The 13,899-nt window shown below is 40.8% G+C and overlaps 1 long non-coding RNA gene across 1 annotated transcript; it reads right to left on the bottom strand.

Moving 5' to 3' along the window:
• Positions 1 to 6,229: 6,229 nt before the first annotated feature.
• On the bottom strand, positions 6,230 to 13,399 carry LOC125487311. Its single transcript, XR_007265802.1, has 3 exons — positions 13,273 to 13,399; positions 7,982 to 8,981; positions 6,230 to 6,515 (listed from the first exon to the last, which is right to left on the bottom strand). It is a non-coding gene; the product is annotated as an uncharacterized LOC125487311 (long non-coding RNA).
• Between the last annotated feature and the right edge of the window lie 500 nt (positions 13,400 to 13,899).

Raw genomic sequence — 13,899 nt, 5'->3', positions numbered from 1 at the left:
GATAATTTAGTGCAGCGGACGAGCTGAGAGAAGTGGTAGTGATGTAGAGATGGGAGTCATCAGTGTATGTATTAAAACAAATGCTGTGTCTGCTGATGTTGCCATGGGGCAGCATTAAGATAAGAAACAGAAAGGCATCCATCAAGGACAGAATCTTGGGACAGACTGGAGATAAAGATGTGGGAGATGGAAGAAAAGAGATTACAAGTGATTCTCTGGCTATGATCAGGTTGATAAGAATGGAACCACATAACAGCAGATAAGTTGCAGGGAAATGATGTGGTCAACCATGTCAAAGGCTGCAGACAGGTTGAGAGGAACAAGAAGGGAAAATTTATCTGTGTCACAAATCAATTGGAAATAATTTGTGACTTTGGTAAGAGCTGTTTCAGTATTGTGGAACTGTGATTACATATTGACCATAACAGGAGAGAATGATGGGTGTGCCCATCTTGATTTTTGACATCTACTGATAGAGGGTAAACCCCTCCTTCAGACTACAAAATATATAATACTGTGCATTCTACAGGATAGCTAGCTTGTTATTGCTTTTGGTTCCATGTACTATTTCAGTTGTAAATAAACCCAAACTGTAATTTACTCTGTATCAATGGTCTGCTGGGATATAGAACAGGAGACAGCTTTCCACATTTCATGTTTATCCAGTGTAGTGGTGACTGCATTTATGAGTTAAATGGTCCAACTAACCCTTATATGTTAAAGAATACAATACTCATTGGTTTTTGTGAGATGCAACTGCTTTTTACTATCTATGAATATGAATAAAGCTTCGGAGGGAGCAAAGGAGTGAAATACAACAGCATATTGTAAGGGCTTACTACATTCAATGCCTGGGTCATTTTGCATCTCCAGCTTGATCCCTAACCTCAGAGAATTCTGTTCACATTCCTTCATAACTAAATGGAGGCCTGTGATTTATAACTTTGTGGGTATGGCTAGATTTTGAAAATACTTTGCTGTTGTTTTGATAGATCAAGATAAGTAAACAGACAAACCAAACAAGGTGTTTGTTGTTCAATCCCTGACATATTTATGTCTGCCAGGCTTTGGGGTTTTCGTGCAGTAATGCTTGGAGTCTTCCAAACCAAACAGTAAACAAATAGGTTCAGCCAGGCTGTTCTCTCATCTTGGTCTTTATGATGAGATGCAGAAAGTCAGGCCCATTTGTTGCCTTTGGCTGTCGGTCAGGGCTGTCCCAAGATTTAAAATTAAAAATCTTATTCCCAACTGTCACAAAGTCAAGAATTCATGGTTGGTTGGTGTGTGTACTTCAAAAAAAAAACAATCCAAATAATTTAGTTAACTGAAATAGGACACTCTTCTGGCACCATTAATTAGTTTGTGGGGTTTAAAGAAGTATGGCAGCTCTAGGGGAAAAAAATAATTGGGAAAGCTTTTATGTTGGTTGGGAAATTTCTGTGTGAGATCTGTGTTATTTTAACTTGTTGATATTTCAGTGACTACATGTTTCATTTTACTATAAATTACGCTATTTTGTTACATTTGTGAACATAGAATAGTACTGTGCAGGAACAGGCCCTTCAGCACACATGTCTGCACCAAATAGGAATAAACAATTAAAGGTAGTCCATGTATTTTTCTTGCAGATGGTGCAACATTTTATTGCTCCAGGACATCCCAAAGTGTTTTATAGCTAATTATATAGTTTTGAAGTGCCATTATTCTTGCAACATAGGAAATGTGGAAGACGATTTACACACAGCAAGTTCCCACAAACAACAATACAATAATGTCCAGATATCCTTTTTAACTATGTTGTTTGAGGGATAAATATTAAACCAGGACACAGTGAGAATTCCAGCTTTTTGCACAGTGCCATTGGATCCTTTCAATTGTTTCAAAGGGCAGGGGAGTTTTGGTTTAACGTCTCATTTAGAAGAAGAATACGATTTAAAGGGTGTGATCACCTTGGCAGCACCAGTAATGTAGTTTTCCTCCTTTAGAGTCATAGGGTCATACATCGTGGAAAGGGACCTTTCGGTCCAATTAGTCCATGCCAACCATGTTCTCAAAATAGGCTAGTTCCACTTGCCTGTGTTTGGTCCATATCCCTCCCAAACCTCTCCTATTCATGTACTTATCTATATGTCTTTTAAATCTGGTAACTGTACCTGCATACACCACTTCCTATGACATTTCATTCCACACATGAACCACTTGCTGTGTTTAAAAAAAAAAGTTGTCCCTCATGTCCTTTTTAAAACTCTCCTCTCACCTTAAAAATATGTTCCCTAGTTTTGAATTCCCCCACCCTAGGGAAAGATCCTCATTATTCACCTGATCTATGCCCCTCATTATTTTATAAACCTTTATAAGGTCACACCTCAACCTCTTACACTCCAGTGAAAAACGTCGCAGCCTATCCAGCCTCTCCTTATAACTCAAACCCTCCATTCCCAGCAATGTCCTGGTAAATCTCTTCTGAATCCTCTCCAGCTTAATAACATTCTTCCTATGGCAGGGCAACCAGAACTGGACACAGTACTCCAGAAGAGGCCTCACCAACGTCCTGCAAAACCTCAACATGACATCCCAACTCCTATACTCAATGATCTGAGCATTGACGGCAAACATACTAAATGCATTCTTAACCACCCTGTCTACCTGTGATGCAAATTTCAAAGAATTATGTACCTGAACCCCTAAGACTTCCTGTTCTATAATACTACCTAGGGCCCTACAATTAATTCTATAAGTCCTGCCCTTGTTTGTTTTACCAAAATGCAATACCTCACATTTATCCAAATTAAACTTGCATCTGCCATTCCTCTGTCCATTGACCCAACTGATCAAGATCTCTTTGTAAGCTTAGATAACCTTCTTCACCATCCACTATACCACCAATTTAGGTGTAATCCGCAAATTTACTAACCATGCCTCCTATATTCTCATCCAAATCGTTTATGTTGAAGACAAACAAAAGTGGACCCAGTACTGAACCCTGTGGAACACCGCTGGTCACAGGCCTCTTGTCCAAAAAACAAACCTCCACCACTACCCTCTGTCTCTTACTATCAAGCCAATTTTGTATCCAGCTGGCAAATTCACCCTGAATCCCAACTAATCTAACTTTACTAATTAGTCTATCATGCGGAACCTTGTCAAAGGCTTTTACTAAACAACGTCTACTGCTCTGCCCTCAACAATCATTTTGGTTACTTCCTCAAAAAACTCAAACAAGTTTGAGAGACATGATTTCCCTTGCACAAAACCATGTTGACAATCCCTAATCAGTCCGTGCCTTTCCAAATGCACGTAAATCCTATCTTTCAGAATCCCTTCCAAAAACTTACCCACCACCGATGGCAGGCTCACAGGTCTATAATTCCCAGACTTCCCTTTACAGCCTTTCTTAAGTAAAGGCACAACATTAACCATCCTCCAGTCCTCTAGCACCTCACCCGTGGTTACAGATGATGCAAATATTTTGGCTAGGGCCCTGCAATTTAGAGTCATAGAGATATATAGCATGTAAACAGACCCTTCGGTCCAACTCATCCATGCTGACCAAATATCTTAAATAAATCTAGTCCCATTTCCTAGCATTTGGCCCATTTCCCTCTAAACCGTTCCTACTCATATACCCATCCAGATGCCTCTTAAATGTTGTAATTATACCCACCTCCACCACTTCCTCTTGCAACTTATTCCATACACGCATCACCCTCTGCATGAAAAAGTTGCCCCTCAAGTCCCTTTTAAATCTTGCCCCTCTCACCTTAAACCAATGGCCTCTAGTTTTTAACTCCCCCCACCCTGGGGAAAAAACTTTGTCTATTTACCCTATCCATGCCCCTCATGATTTGATAAAACTCTACAAGGTCACCCCTCCGCCTCTGATGCTCCAGGAAAAATAGCCCCAGTCTCTTCAGCCTCTCCTTTCAGCTCAAACCTTCCAACCTGGCCAACATCCTTGAAAATCTTTTCTGAAGCCTTTCAAGTTTTACATCATCCTTCCTATAGCAGGGAGACCAGAATTGCACGCAGTATTCCAACAGTGGCCTAACTAATGTCCTGTACAGCTGCAACATGACCTCCCAACTCCTATACTCAATGCACTGACCAATAAAGGCAAGCATACCAAATACCTTCTTCATTATCCTATCTACCTGCAACTCCACTTTCAAGGAACTATGAACCTGCACTCCAAGGTCTCTTCGTTCAGCAACACTTCCCAGGACGTTACCATTACGTGTATAAGTCCTGTCCTGATTTACCTTTCCAAAAAGCAGCACCTCACATTTATCTAAATTAAACTCCATCTGCCACTCCTCGGGCAATTGGCCCATCTGATCAAGATTGCCTTGTACTCTGAGTTTCTTCCCTAACTTCCCATAACGTTCTGGGATACATTTGATCAGATCCTGGAGATTTATCCACCTTTATGATTCAATGACCTCCAGTACTTCCTCTTCTGTAATATGAACTGTATTCAAAATATCAATATTTATTTCCCGGGTTTTTCAGCCTCCATGTCTTTCTGCAAAGTAAAAACGGATGTAAAATATTCATTTAGTAGCACGCCCATCTCCTGAGGGTGAACACATAGACAATCTCATTGAACTTTAAGGGCTCTTATTCTCTTTCTCATTGCTGTTTTCCTCTTAATGCACTTGTAAAGTCTCTTTGGAATATCCTTCAACTTATCTGTCAAGGCTGTGGGAATTGTTCAAGAAGACTTATTTGATAGATGAGATTGTCCTGAATTATACTTGACAGACCCTTGACTTTACTACAATGCCACAGCGTTGAATAGCACTTGTTGCCACAGACAGACTCCATGCCAGATCTGCACTATTTTAGCCAGTAGCTACTTGTTCTAACCAAGGTGGGCATGACTGCCTCATACTTCATTATAATGTTTTCCCCTTTTGAATTTCCATAGTTATCTGCCCACTTAGCCACCCTTTTCTTCAGGTTTGTCTGTACAAAATATCATCATTTTAACTTTAACTGTTCAGTGGGTCTTTCTGCAGCGAAGATCTTTTCTGACACCTTCTCACAGTTGTAGATCTCAAGAAGTCCCCTAACCTTCTCAATACAGGACGCTCTGTCACTGACTGTAAGTCAATTTTTTTTAATACCTTCAATGCTGGATACTGAGCCAGCCCAGGTGACAGCTAGCATCAACCATGGACAACATAATCTGCAAAAATTCAGCGTATAATTCTGTGCCATTCCCCGGGACTGTACCTAAATACTAATGCAGTTGTATTTATTTGGCAGAAATATCTCATGGACTCTCCTTTTCAGAACCAACAGTACATCTTTCCTCCAAAATGGTTTCCAGTACTGTTTTTTTTTTCAAAAGTGCTAGTCTTCTGCTCATCTTGTAGATATACAAGAACTAAAATAGTTTTGATAAAAAGACCTTGCATTTGTGTAGCACTTTTCATATCTTTGGAACATCCCAAAATGCTTTCTAGTCAATGAACTACTTTTCCAGTGCAAATGCAGCCAATTTGCACACAATTAAAACATAAATAACTAAGGGTGGAATCTGATAAGAGTCTGAGCGATATGGCCCATGGCAAATTTTGAGACAGAATTGGGCAAGAAGAATGTTGACGGCCAATGCAACTTCACGATCATTTTCCTTTGCCTTTTATACTTTTCACAAGTGGAGTGGTATATTTCTCATTAGGCAGCGGTAAGTTGCCAATTAAGGGGGATTGATTATTGCTTATTAAAGGCTGTGTTCATGGTCCAACTCACCTCATTAATATTAATCTTCTATCTTACCAAACTTTCCAAACAAGCCAAACACTGAGAAAACTTGACATGGGAACCAGAGAGGGTACTGGGAAATTTAACTCGCCGCTTGCTCCGAACAACCCCCATGTTGGATACTGAGCAGCAACATCTCAGGTCAAGATCCACCAACCACATGAACCCCTTATCTTTGGACATTTACCATCCAGTACCAACCGCTAAGAACCAACATGGCATATCTCTGATTCACTTATAGGAGGCTTCCACATTTCAACGCTGCAGCAAGGACATTGCATGCTCAGGGACACACCCCTAGCTCATGGATTGCACTAGGCTGCATCTCTGGGCTCTTTGCTTGCTCTCTTAGTGCTCAGTCACTTTGACCCGACCTTGTTGTCCACAATATCCCTGCCTTGCATTGCTTTGCCTTGCCTTTTTTTTACTTTTCCTTCTCAGCCTGAGACATTAGGCTCATATTGCTTTTGTTTTGCCTTGCTGTTTAGCTCCGAAAAAAAGGAAGAAAGCTTGTGATGGTTGTCAGCAGACCTCAATCAAGTCAACAGGATTGCTTTCTTTCAGGAGGTTTTGGCACAGGAAATCATGGGCAACCTCCGATACCACTTCAGGGGTTTGGAAACAGTCAGTCAGCCACTTGTGGTGGTCAGAGTCAGGATGCTGTCCACAGAAGATGTGAGGAGGTGAATGCTGGCTAGCCCACCACTTGTCTTGACTCATCTGCATTCATGGTGGCCGCTTTCCTTCTGGAATGAGAGAGATTCAGGTATTGAGGGAGATGAAAATGGGTGACACAGCTGTTACTTTCGGTACAGGTGGAGAAGTGTCCTGAGCAAGTGAGTAGGCAGTGCAGAAGGCATGCAGGGTTAGTTGTTTCAGGAGTTTGGGTGCATGATAACGAGTGAGTAAGATGTTACAGGCAGCAGTGAGAGTGGTACGGCAGAAACTTTGGTGGGAGGTGGGTACAGTTGCACAAATAGAGTGAGTGTGAGATATCAGAATAGAGGAGGTATTTTCCTACAGTGCTACAGTGCTGAGCATTCCTCCGGAAGGCAGAGACTGGTTTAACCTGGGTGGCAACCTTGGACCAGACTGGCATGGTCTGGTGATGTGTCCTCCACTCCTCGTCCTGAAGGAAGAGGAAGTCCCACCTCTGCGCCACACCATCCAGCAGAGCTTCCAGGTCCTGACTGCACAGCGGGGTGTCAATATCCCCCTGTCAGCCATGCTAGGAACCGTGTAGGGCAGCTCCAGATTTACACTTGTGTAACAGTATAACGGATTTTTAAAGATGGCACCAGCGCAATGGACATTGGTGAATCCTAGAATATCTGCTGAGGTGCAAATTGTTCTGGGAATGATGTGTGGTAAGATAGGTAAGGAATCAGACGTGACAAAGCCATAGCGATGTGATAGGTAGTTAATGAGGCAGTATTGGTAATATTCAATGAAAAAAACTCACCAAGTGTCTTGGCAGAAATCCTTCTAAAAGCTTGATGCAACTTGAACTCAGCCAAATAAAAGTAAAATTGAGCCCTAGATTACAGAGAACTCATCTGCTATTTGAAAAATTTCATGGCAACTTTTACATCCATCTGAACAGCCTCAGTTTAACACAGGGCTGATATTTAGCAAAAATCAGTTAAGCCTCAGTTTTGGGGAGTTTCATGGAGCATTTCTTGAGCTCCAGCAAGTGATTTCACATGATTTTCAGCTGCTCACCTCATCAGGTAGATACTACACACCTACGCTCTGCACTCATCCTATTGGGTGCTCACCAGTGCTGGAAGTACTAACCACTGCTGGGACCTTCAGTGATTCATGCTGCCAGACAGGAGTAGCCATTAAGAGTGCATATGTTGAGGGAGAAATGAAAATGAAAAGCTTCTGAGGGCACACTTGTCTGACTGTCAGAATAAGTGCAGCTGCAACAATGAAACTACAAAGGTTACCCGACATTACACAATGTTAGAACCTGTCTGAAGGATAGCTATCCATTCCTGAATGCCTGGTGTAGCATAACATCTTGTCATTGTTCAATTTGGGAGCATCACATGTTGCACAGCCTTCCAATAGTGGATAATATCAACTTTTATTGAACAACAATTAAAGTGAATTTTTAAAAAATTGCTTCTGTGAGTAACCAGGGGTTGCTTGCATTTCGAACAACAACAAATTTGCAGTCAACAAATGATAACCTTATGCAACTTACATCTATTGGAGGTAAATGTCAATAAATCTCGTCTGGCTTGATGTGCCCGGCACTGCGCTCCTGTATCATGCTGAAGGTGATGTTCCTCCTGCTCAATGTCCTCATCCGCCTTCTTGGAAGACTGGTGCTGCTCTCCCAGCTCGTCAGTGTCCATCACAGCACCTCTTTGCCTGCTCCAGTTTGCACGGACAGCATTCAAGGATTATGTGACAAAGACGCTGGAATGTACTGCACGGCAACACGCTCCCCCATCATTGTCTCCCAACAGCTATCTTTGTAAGCATCCAGCCTATAGGATGTAGGTATTGTGGCAGTTTCCACGGTATTTGGCTCAGACTTCGAGGATGTGTTACCATGATCACATATGACTTTTATATTTACTAAATCGTAGCCTTTCTATTAATCTCAACTGCATTCTGAAATAGCATTCTCATTGTGACATATGTACCGCCAATAGCACCCTGCATCCGGGACAGTCCAGCTACATTATAAAGCCTCCTGCCTTTCTGCAACATTGAAACAAGATGAAGTGGTGTGACCTAGCACAAATTACATTGGTAACAGCTTTGATAAATTTGTGGGTTGCGGATTGATAAGTCCCACACAGGAGCCCACTAGATCCTTGGAAACAGGTAGTTGCATAAAAAAATTAGCTATCAACTTGACAACCACCACGACAGAATGGCCACCTACCCCTTCAGTTCATGAGTCCTACATCAGCAGAAGATAGTTCTGTGATGGTATCCCTGGACATCCTCATTCTGCAGCAGCAAAGCACCTCACTCATCTGGAGGAAATGGCAAAGAAGATGATAGTCTCCTGTCATTCTTCTGCACACTAAGGGTACCTTCAGCTGTGACATCTTCATGTGGAGGCTGTTCGACAACTGTTAGCAGTTGTTGCTGGTCCTGGTCTTGCTGGCACATTTGTTCCTCAATTTCTCCACACCTTAACTGCACCATTGCCACGGTGACAATAATCCCTGCACATTCTAATGAACCTATGTGGGGAATATCAGAAACAGAACAGGTCCTTTAGTATTGTGAGCACTCAGCATTTGCATCATACACAAATAGCAGTGTAGCATAGTCCTTGATACAGTGGGACATGAATGTCTCTGAGGAGGGACATGGAATGCTTGTACATGGTTCTTTGACATAGTGGACCTGATTCTGGTGTATGCAGCAGGAGCTATGTCACACAAAATCTCTAGTAGGAGATTGAAGTGTGGTCAGATTACTGAAACCTTGTTTCCACCATTCCCACATCTTCCAAGAAAGGTAGCATTGCATATAAGAGCATGCTGTCAAATACTTACAGTTCAAGGTCAGAGGAAATCAGTTCCATGCCTTTGTGCAGTCTTTGAGATCCTTAATTGTCTTTGTGAATTGCAGTCTGTAGGTGAAATTTTTAAAGGCCCCTGTGATTACTTCTGCTTTGTAGATATGCCTATGATAAATTTATCATGGCCAGTTACATATTCAAAATTGTTTGTGGCTAGGATTTGTATTCCTCATAGTTGGTGACTACATTTGTTTCACATACAAAATTCTGTGATTATAGATATTTTAAATCTGTACTGTGTAAGAGCCTGAATAATGCAATTGCTCTTTAAAAGGCCTCACATCACTCACAAGTAGAACTTGCATTCTCAAACACGTAATCCACTTACTTCACTCATTTTTGGTGTGTTGGCTGATATTTTTCATTTCCATTGTGCATTTGTGAATTGGCATGGAAGGTGGCACACGTCACACTTTACAGAATGAGTCACAGGCCCAGTGTGCTAATTTAGATTAGCCCCATAAACCTTCTTGCTCTTTTTTTCTCTTGCGCTTCTTGTTGACCCCATCAGTTCACCCAACTCTTTTGTTTAAATCTTCACATTGCCTCCTGTGCCAAGTGTACAGTTTAGTTACACCAATATCATAATACACTGCATTGCCACTTTTCCCGACAATAGCAGAGTGATAGTGACTGTCAATGACCACAACCACAGTAATCCATGTCCTCCAATGCACTATCGTCTCCCGTTCTTATATGTTAAGTTGCCTCCTCTATTACAATTATTGTCCCATCTACTTTGCAGCAATCTTGCTCCCATCCCCACAACTGAGTTCCCCAACTTGCCCATCTCAGCCCACTAATAAACCTCACTCGATTTTCAGCGAACAGACCCCCATGACTGACTATGGCCCAGTCCCTGGACCTCAATTATATGGAATTCCTGACTCTGACCATCCCAAGTAGCCGACTGACTATATCCAAGCCCCTGGACTGAGATTGAACAATGACTGACTGGTAGTGGAACCTCTGATTGATGACAATTCCTCTTGATTTGACTGAGATCAGGTCCTCTTAAACTTTAAGCCATAGCCATTTGGGTAAAGCATATTTAGTATGGCACTGTGTAAGCTGTTGTAAATGCTGTAGGTGTGACTTTGACATGATGTGGTGTTGTACAGCAACATGTTCCCCCTTGCCAACTTCACTTATCATTGCTGACATCCATGACAAGCCGACTGGCTTTGTGCCTGCACTAAATGCTAGGCAAGACAGAAGTATTGTGAAGCTGTACATTCTGAATGTGGCAGCAAAGCACAAAAAGGCGAGGCAAGGCAGAATTACAGCAACCATCTAAGTAAATGCAAAGTTGGTGAGTGTGAAGACTGCAAGCTAAGAGCCCTGAGATGAACATTGCTCTGCTGCAAGAGATGGGTGCCTGTCCCTGTGTACAAAATGGCCTAACAACAGCAATTGACTTGTCATTGCCTACATCGTTCAAGGACAATGAAGATTCTACCCATTGTTTCTGAAAGTTGGTGCCTCCAACACTGCAGCACTTTTGCAGAATGGCACTTGCAATGTCATCCTACAAGTTTAATTCCATAAGTGTGGTTCAGACATCACTTAGATGCAAGAATGCTATCAATGAGCCCAGGCTGATAGAGGTAAAATGGATTCTTGACAAGATGGTGAAAGAGCTTCACTCGTGCACAGGGCAAGGATATATTTATTTCCCTGTGCCAAGGTTTTTTTTTTCAGTTGTAAAGCTAAGGGTGAGGTGTCAAGGGTCAAACAATAGGACATCACTGAGGTTGAAAAGAATGAAAAGTGATGACAATTAAGGAAATAGTGTCAGCTATGATCCAAGTGCAAACCATCAACAGCTAGTTCCAGCTTGCTGCTGGGAAGAGATCAAACTACCGTTTCTGCTATGAAAGAATAATTCTCCTTGTTATATTAATAAATATAACATCTCTGAGATGATACTTGTTTATATATAAACTCTAACACCATAAATAAGTGTGCGTGATTAACTCCAGTGCAGGAAAATAAATGGATGTGGAATAATTAAATTATTCCGCTTGCCATGTTTGATCATGATCTTACTTAGCTTTGATGGGTACACACCCAAGCTTTTGTTTGCCATTTTAAAGGTTACATTTCACTGAAAGGTTTTGTGAAGTTACAACAAATCTGAAACATAAAAGGAGTAAAGTACATGTACAACTCTTATTATATATTGATTTACCACTATCATCTAGCACCCTGGAGCATATCACAATGAATTGTATTCTTTTATAGTTTTGCCATTGTTACTGAGTAGCAGCTAATTCTAACACTGCCAAATTCTATGTATCACTACATTGAAAAAAAATACTTGCCAATGGTCTAAATTTGTGTCCTCTACTTATTGATACTCCTGCCAGTTGAGTTTGTCCCTATTCACATTTGGAAAAAGATGATCTGATTCACAATGCCAAAAGCTGCAAAAGCTGCTGAGAGATTAGTGCATCAGGGTGGGAAAATGCTTCGGTTACAAGAATGTCATTTGTGACTTTCTTTAGAGCCATTGCAATGATACAGCTGTACAAAGGCTGACTTAAGGGGCTCAAGCATGACATTGCAAATGAGGCAGGCTTAGATTTTGGGAGAAACAACATGAAACAACAAGAATTTTGGACAGGAAATGGGAAATTATAAATGGTTAGTAGTTTGCAACAATAATGGAGTTTAGTATAGACTTTGGAGATGAGTGCTGACAATATATAGAATCCAGAGAGAACTTGATTACAAAGAATCATTTACAATATCTGCTAGCACAGGGGCCAGGAAAAGAAATTGGGTAGTTAGTACATTAGTGAGGATGGGATCAAGGGAGCAGTTCTGAATACAGAATAATTAATGGAATGTATATAGTTACTACTTGATTATTTGGTGCTGTGAAACTTTTGTACCAGCAATATGCATTTGGATTTGCAATTGCAGTTGTAGACTCTATCCACTGGATGAAGTACGTCTCTAAAACCTCTCCAAACTCCATATATATGTACTTATCAGCTGACCATAAGTAAAAACGTATACAGTTTACTTATTTTAAATGTTGTCCCTTATTCTGAAACCAATGCAGTCAATTTTTGGTGCTGCTACCGTTTTGATTGCCTGATTTGTGGAAATGAACATCTTGAATTTACTTAGAAGCTTCACTGTGCAAAGATGTTTCATAAATGGAAAATGTTACAAATAGATATCTGGGCATTGGAGGGAGAGATTAAGACATGAGTCCAAAACCTTGTCAGGAAAATTGAATTATGAGTGTGTTCCTCTTATACATTAATGATTTTTCTTTCTTTCTTCTATTTTTCTTTCTCCAGTTCTCAGTCTAATATTTCTCTTGATCCTTCTTTTATTTTTCTCTCTTCCTTTAGTTTTCCTTGATTCTATTCTCATTCATCCTCAATTTCTCTTTTTTCTCTCTTTTTCTTTCTCCATTCCTCTTGCATTCATCCTTCTTGATTGGGATTACTCATTCAGTAGACTGGAGTGTTTTCTTAAATGAGAGCAGAATTCCTCACCCTATCTTCTCCCACTGTTCTGAGGAGAGTCACCTTTATTAAAGTGTTGATCCTATAATAAGTACATAATTTCTCTCGTGTGTCAATCACCCATTGTTTTTAAATTAAAAACATCTGCTGACCTATTTAGTCTCATTCAGATGAAATGCCAAAAATAGTTTCATGGGAGAAAAGCAATTTAAATAAACTTTACTTCACACAACAAAAGCAAAAAAAAAGGTGGAAATAGAAATGTAGTTCTTCCTCCCAACGCCAGTGACTTTTGAAACCCAGCCATACTTGATACTGGTTATGTAATTCTGCAAAGTGAACCTCCCTTCCTCTTTTTCATTCCAAAATTGCAGGCCTCTTGCTAATAGAAGGCAAATAGTGAACTGTGGAACTCAGACAATACAGTCAAGTCAATGGGAATCATGTTAAATTGTACAGTACCTTACTCAGACAGAAGTTTGATGCTGTGTCCCACTCCTGGCCACTGAGGTATAAATTATAGATCAAAAACTTTCCTGTTCTGGAGGCAGTCAATCATACTGTTGTTCTGGAGTCACATGTAGGCCAGGACAGGTATGGACGGCAAATTTTCTTCCCTAAAAGACATTTGTGAACTAGATGAGTTTTTACAACAATGACTAATAATTTCATGACTATTATTGAGACACTAGCTTTCAATTCCAGATTTTTTAAAAGATTGAATTTAAATGTCACCATTAGCCAAAGTGACAGTTGAACCTGTGTCCTCACAGCATTAGCCTAGACTTCTGCATTATCGGTTCAGTGACATTACCACTACCCCAGTATCTCCCTGTAATGGTTCACTTATTGAGCAGAATCTTATGGGGACTGAATTATGTGAGCTATCTGGGAAAACTATGTGAGAAGTGCAGTCAGGCCTTTCTCAACATAGGGAGCAACTAGTTGCATTTTCCAGCAGAGGTCTTGGTGACAAGATGAGATTCCAAGTAGAAAGCAGTGAGATGCCTATCAATGGGCTTATTGCTTGTTGTCAGCCTCATTATGTGCAAATCTCACCTCACTAATATGCAGCTTTCTATCCTACAT

The sequence above is a fragment of the Rhincodon typus genome, chromosome 39 (assembly GCF_021869965.1).
Source record: "Rhincodon typus isolate 14 chromosome 39, sRhiTyp1.1, whole genome shotgun sequence".
Taxonomy (NCBI): Eukaryota; Metazoa; Chordata; class Chondrichthyes; order Orectolobiformes; family Rhincodontidae; genus Rhincodon; species Rhincodon typus.
This window is presented reverse-complemented; position numbering and strand designations above follow the sequence as displayed.